Source organism: Tenrec ecaudatus, chromosome 11 (assembly GCF_050624435.1).
Source record: "Tenrec ecaudatus isolate mTenEca1 chromosome 11, mTenEca1.hap1, whole genome shotgun sequence".
Lineage (NCBI taxonomy): Eukaryota > Metazoa > Chordata > Mammalia > Afrosoricida > Tenrecidae > Tenrec > Tenrec ecaudatus.
In genome coordinates this window covers 85,594,963-85,601,837 of record NC_134540.1, presented here as the reverse complement: position 1 = coordinate 85,601,837, position 6,875 = coordinate 85,594,963, and the positions used below count along the sequence as shown (strand labels likewise).

The 6,875-nt window shown below is 53.3% G+C and overlaps 2 pseudogenes; both read left to right on the top strand.

Moving 5' to 3' along the window:
* The first annotated feature begins 756 nt into the window (after positions 1-756).
* Positions 757-1,617, top strand: LOC142460999 (kelch-like protein 12 pseudogene; annotated as a pseudogene).
* Positions 1,618-1,794: 177 nt separating this feature from the next.
* Positions 1,795-2,475, top strand: LOC142460998 (uncharacterized; annotated as a pseudogene).
* The last annotated feature ends 4,400 nt before the right edge of the window (positions 2,476-6,875 follow it).

The window sequence follows — 6,875 nt, the reverse complement described above, 5'->3', positions numbered from 1 at the left end:
CACACGTTGAGCTGCTAGCTGCAAGGTCAGCAGTTCAAATACACCAGCTGTTCCACAGGAGAAAGATCAGACTCTCTGCCCCATAAAGATGTACAGCCTGGGAAACCCACAGGGTGGGTCTGCTCTGTCCTGCAGTGTTGCTATGCATTGCAACAGACTCCGTGGCAGTGAATTTGTGGTTTATGTTTTTTGTGAGGGATTGTGCCCCGTGTACGCACAGAGCTGGCACTGGCAGCTGGAAGAGAAGAGGGCTGGGCGTCCTTGGCAGTAGGGGGCTAAGAAGAATTTCTGAAAGGGTGCCGCTCCCTGAGGACAGCACGGATTAGATGTTATTTCTGAGAATGCGCCATCGGCCAGGAAAGCACTAGGCTAGACACACTCACGTGTATCCACTTATGGAACCCTCGCGTCATGTGCCAGTAACACATGATTTAAGGGCCCGGGTGTCGCGGTGGTCTGTGTTCAACGACCCACCTGCAGGTTGGCAGTTTCTGTTCATCGAGCAGCCCCGTGGAAGAAAAGCCTGGTGACTTTTTTCCATAAAGAGAGTAGCCGAGAGCCCCGGGGTCAGGACAATATGATTTGGCTCCACTTGACCTGCCTGCTAGCCCCGCGCCTCACCTGCCCGCCCCCAGCAAGGGTCCGGGTCCAGCATGTGTGAGTGGGCCCAGGAGTGGAATTGCAGGCTCCACAGATCCTATTTTTCCTTTCTCCATATTGCTTCATGGGAGGCAGGACAAACCCCCCTGAGACATAATGACAAATGCTCCTGCTAAATCCATCTTCCATTCAACAAACTCCCTGCAGCAGAGCGATCCCCACTGTGGTGTGACATTGACAGTGGAGCAGAGACTTACTTCCCTGCCCCGCGCATTGTGCTGGCTGCCTCTAGCGGTTGCTTCTGTGCCGGGTTCACCTGTGATCTTTCTGAAAAGGGGAAACCTTATGGTGCCAGCCAAGGTTAAGCTGCTTCGACCATGGAAGTCCTACCGGACTCGGTGTGCATGGAAATAGGACACCCTTGCAGTGGAGAATGCAGTTAGGATTCTGTTCGTGGAGAACTGCGCCCTGCAGCCTATCTGCTTCAACTGAGACATGTGAAGCACGTCTGCTGTGAGCTCTTACAGAGTCACCTGACCTTTCTACCTACCTGGGGGATTCGGGACTTTGCTGAAACTCACCATTGGGCTGGCCTGCTGCGGGCTGATGAGGTCCTCAGCCGGAAGCCTTTCTGTGAAGTGGTGTGGCGTGAAGAATTCACTCTGTCGAGTCAGAGAAGTGGGGATGCTTGACATGTGGGCTGCCATTCAGGGGGGTTCTGAAGCTCTCTCCTCCATGGGGGGGGGAAGCATACTGAAAAAGGCGTGAGAAGAATCTGTGCCTGACCCACTGCAGGATGGTTGGATGCCCCGGCTGACCCCCAGTGACATGACAGATGTTACAGATGCTGAGCCTTTTCAATACAAGGACCTGATCGATGAAGCAAAGAAGCGTCGTCTGAGGCCTGAACTGCAGACGCAGATGCAAAGACCCAGGACAAGGGCTCCTTGTGAAGCTTCTGATGGTCGGGGGCTTTGGAAGCCAACAATCTCCCATCGATGTGGTGAAGAAAAGTAACCCCCAAACTTCAAAGTAGAGCTTGTTGCCAAGGACCACTCATCAGAGTCATCGTGGGGCTTTGGTCTCCCTCCATGCCCCTTCTATGTAGTTGGCGGCTCTGATGGTTGTCCTGACCTCAGTTCAGTGGCAGGTCCAGCCCACTGAACAGCGGATGAGGAGAGGGTTGGGCATGTGATGGGTCCTGTGGACGTGTGGCGGGGCTTTGCTAGAGCCACCACCCTGGCAGACAGGATCTATGTCTCTGGAGGCTTTAGTGGCAACAGGTGCCATTCCCATATGGAGCGAGATGACCCCAACCTTGATCAGTAGAGCTTGCTGGGAGATATGCAGCCGGCCGGAAAGACATTGGACTGGGGGTGGCCGTGGGGAGATCTACTGCCTTGAAGGATATGGTGGCCTGAATATCTTGAATTCAGTTGAGAAATATGAACCTCATCTAGGATCATGTCATCCAATGGCCACCAAGTGCTCTGGTGCAGGAGGAGCCTGCTGAGTGACAGCATTGACGTGGTGGAGGGATTTGGTGGTACAACCCGGTCTCTTCTTCTGGCCAACTGTCATTAGGGTGATCACCAACCATGCTGTGCAGAGGCTACAGTGCGGTGGGGGAGACACTAGGCAATTTCCGGATATGATGGGTACTCCCTAATGAGTAGCACTGACTGTGACGACAGTCAGCAAGTCATGACGTCCGTGGGAAACCAGCGCTGTGATGCTGAAGTGCGTGTTCTCCAAGAGAAGTGGCCCTTGTTGGAACATCATCCAGAGCTAGTGACCAGTCCCCAGGGAGACGGTCTCAGGGAGAAACACAGATCCTTTCCAGAAAGTCTGCTTCTCCCTGTGTGCACAAGGTGATTGCGGGCACCAGGCATTGTTGATTGGACCTTATATGACACACATACCCCTTCTCGATGGCAGTTTTCCCACAGAGAGGTGGGTGACAGACCCTCAAGGAAGACAACGCACATTGTACGGATGTGGGAGACTCTGGACATCTTTCCTCCATGTCTGGGGAGCAATATTCTCTTGTCATGGCCTTGGGAGAATATATATATCCTCATGTATTGTAGAGCGCTCAAGTGACTATGAGAACATATATGTGTATGTATATATATATCCTCATGTATTATAGAGCGCTAAAGTGACTATGAGAACATATATGTGTATGAATATATATATCTTCATGTACTGTAGAGCACTAATGTGACTATGAGAGCATATATATGTGTGTGTGTGTCCATCCTCGTGTACCATAGAACGCTAACGTGACTATGACCTATTCGACTGGGAGGATGCCAACTTGGATAAGCTTGGTACATGCCCAAACTTTTTTTTTTCACCCCGCCCTCCATCCCCACTGGAACAATCCACAGGACCTCAGGCTACCAAAGTCCCATTCTGGGGGAGAACAAAAGGGAGTCTCCTCTTAAAACTCTGGATGCTGGGAGGAGAGGCTCATCTGACAGTCAGTCTGATTCCAGAGAGCAAGTGAAGTCAATTGTGCGCGCACCTGGCACACCACTGACATCTGAGCTGGGAGGCTAAGAAGGGTAGATTCTTTGAAGGATCCCTCTCCATTCCCCAAGATCTTTCCAAAGGAGAATGCTATAGCATCTGGACATGAGAGACTATCCAAGAATAGCAGAGTTGAACTCCTAGCGGGATGAGAAGAGGTGGCGTTCATCGGAGAGTTAATATTCCCAGGGATGTACTAGGCATATCTGTGATTTTACAATCATCTTCATCCCTGCCAAGTTTCATCTCACTGGGGCAAGGTTGCCCTTGAATGGGTGAGAGGCTGTCTTTCTTTGGTGAATCAAATACTACAGCATGGTTACATTTCTGTAACAATGTTTGTTTGTTTGTTTGTTTAATTTTGAGAGGAGGTAGTGTGACGGCAGCCTTGTAGTCCAGCTACCTGGTTAGGACCCCATTCTTTTCAGGGAACACTTCCGCTGAGGAGTGGTTTGTCCTGCCACGTTTGGTCCAACTAGTTCTTTCCTCCTCTCAGGTTCCCCTCCCTGGCCCGAGAGTGGATTTTATCCATCCTGGTACAATCAGTGATTGCTGCAGAATTATCCAGGAGAACCAAAGCTCTCTCAGTAGTTCCAGCACCTCCATTGCCACCGGTTCTGAGCCACCAGTCAATGCTCCTCTGTGCGGGGGAGTCCGACGTCCGCTGAACGGGGTGGAAGGTGTGTGAGATACTAACCTGGACAAGCACGCGCTTTCCCTTGGCTCTGAAAGTCCATCCCGCCCTTTTGGGAAAGTTGGGTTGACCCACAGAGTTAGCTTCCTTTGCATTTCCCCCCAGATCATATTAAAAACCACCTGACCAAGAAAAGAGCGAGTAGCGAGAAAACCCATGCAGCTGGGCTACCCTGACACTCCTGGTGTCGTCAGGCCTCAGAATCAAACTGATAGCAGTGAGCTTGCTTTTACATTTGATCTTGAACCAAAAAGCCGAGAAACGACAGGTTTTTTTTTTTATGTGTTTGGATCAGCATAGGTGGGGAACAGCGAGTCACTTGCCCAAGTTCCCGCGGCTAGTCGACAAGACCGAGCAGGGGTTTGACCTCAGGACTCTTGGCACCGAAGGTCTTTGTACTTCGCTGGAGCTCGTCCCGTGGTTTGGGGCCAGGGGTCTTCAGTCCGTAGCTGCAGACCTAAGTTTGGGGAAGGGGGGGAGAGGAATGTTTCTGGAAGCTCCTTGGTCTGGTTCAGGGATGGAGCGTGTCTCAGAGGCCCAGTCTGGTTCAGGGATGGAGCGTGTCTCAGAACCCCAGTCTGGTTCAGGGATGGAGTGTGCCTCAGAGTCCCAGTCTGGTTCGGGGGGCACAGAGCTCCCAGGTTGGGATCCCAAGTTCACAGCACCTGTTGCAGATGAGTGGGAGACAAGGGCCAGGCCAGACGGGTCAGTGCTCCGGAAGCCAGACATGGGCATGACCCTCGGAGCCCTGCCACTGGGCTGTTCTTCCCAAGGTGGAGAGGAAAAGGAGGCCAAGAGGGTCCCTCTCCCTCTTCTCTCCACTTCACTCAGTAGTAAGGAGATCTTGCTCTCATGTGTCCCCATCATGGTCTGCTACCTTCTGTCCAAGGGATGGAGTAAGAGAAAAACCAAGCTAACAGCTCACTTGTATGGGGCAGGTCAAAGGACAAGAGTGAGGGGACTTGCAGGGACCGGGAGCATGTCGGAGGATGAGAAAGGGCATGGGGGCCAAACCAGAACCTCCCCAAACCAAATTCACTGCCATTGAGTCGATACTGACTCATAGAAACCTTATAGGACAGGGTAGACCTGCCCCTGGGGACTTCTGAGATGGTAGCTCTTTACAGGAGTAGAAGACCCCATCTTTGTCCCACGAAGTGGCTGGGGGTTTCAAACTGCCGACCTTGCAGTTAGCAGCCCCATTCGAAACCACGACACCACCAGGGCTCCCCAGCCAGTCACAGTTCTGGGAAGTTCACCCTGCAGGTCAGCTGTTCTGTGCATTCGGGAATCTCCTGGCCCGCCAGTCTCTCCTTGTTTCCTGTGATCCCTCATGTATGCTCTTGCCTGAAATACCACCCGCGCCAGCCCATTGGGAAGGAAGCAGGCGCTCTCGGGAAATGCGACCAGTACTGCCCTCCATCAGAGGGCTTGCCTTTTCGCTGGCCGGCAAAGCAACTGCACTGAGCCTGGGCTGACCAGAGGAGGCAGCAACAAGGAGGGAACGTTGAGGGGCTGTGGAAAGGGGCGGCGCATGCTTGCATGTATGTCTTTAATATACTGCTCCGGCATGTCTCCTGCAACCAGTCCCGGTGCCTGGCTTTTGGGTTTGTTTGTTTTCTCTTTGGAGCAGATAACAGGGATGCTCAGAGCAGCTCCCACAACCCTCACACTGTGTCCCCCACTCCTGAGAACACTGAGGTCCCTGCGCCCATTCTCCTGCCCCCCTGCGTCTTTTCTGCCTGATTCCAGCGCCCACGTCTAGTCCATACGGATACGTGCTCTCCCACAAGCAAGCCCGCAGAGATCTCTGGGCAAACAGGTCTGATTACAAGAAACCCTACTAAGCAGGAATCTGAAGGCACCCTGGGGCAGGGTGCACACTCATTCACTTTTGAGAACGCATTCTTGTTCTTCCAGTAACCCTTGTGGCGTGTGAGCAGTCTTGGAGGAGTGAGGTGCTGCTGTTTTCCGGAACAGACTTGCCCTTTCCTGGGCAAGGGCTGGCCCCTCCACCCAGCTGCCGTGGCATTGGCTCGGAGCAAACCAGTCGCCAAGGCCACTGGGGACTGGGTGTCCACCCCCCCACCCCTACCAGCAGAAGGTCAGTGTCTTTGAAAGATCTCGAGGCAGAGAAAGCAGAACCAGAGACAGTAATCCCCACGGGGGCTCTGTGTGCCAGGGCTGTCCAGCGCCTCAGCCCTCAGTCTCCCGCAGTCTCCACTCAGGGCCGCAAGAGAGGCGGACACTCAGGCAGCTCATCTGCATCACACTGGAGTAAATGGATATGTTCAGGGCGGGAGATGGCCCCACAGGCATACCCGGGGCTGCAGTTCCAGCCTGACCTCTCTATTCCGTTCAAATGAGAGTCCAGGAGGAACTGTGCGGGGGGACTCGACCCTAAGCCCAGCCAGCAGGGCGAGCAGAAGAGGGAAGAAGCAAGGCACTTGTTTGCTTGGTTGGCGAGAGTGGGTGCAGCTGGCCTCCTGCCCTAGGAATAGGAAGGCATTGCAGCTTCTGGGCAGCCCCTTACCCCTTACCACGCACTGCCAGCCAGGCTCAGCACTGAGCTTGATGTTCAGGCCTGCCCTCACGGCCACTCCCCACGTGTCACCTAGCACAGGTTTCCCAGGGCCAGAGGAAGAGGACCTATTTGCTGGCTTTGGGGACACCTGGGTGGGCTTACACTTCATGCACTCAGTGGCACTAACTGGGTCAAGGCCCAAGTCTGCCCAGAGGCGCCTTAGAAGAAAAGGCCTATCTACTTCTAAAAAAATCAGCCACTGGAAGCTTACTGACACACGTGGGATCTCCAAGAGTTAGAATCTACTTCATTGCAACTGGGCTTAGCTCTCTTTGCTTTCAGTGACAGGGGACTAGAGGTATGGAGCACAGGGATGTGGTAATTAGGCTGCTAACCATCAGTTCAGCAGTTCAAAACCACCAGGCACTAGGAGGGAGCAAGATGAGGCTTTCTACTCCTATTCCAGGAAACCCACAAAGGCAGTCTTACCCTGACCTCAAGGGTCGCTAGCCATTAGAATCA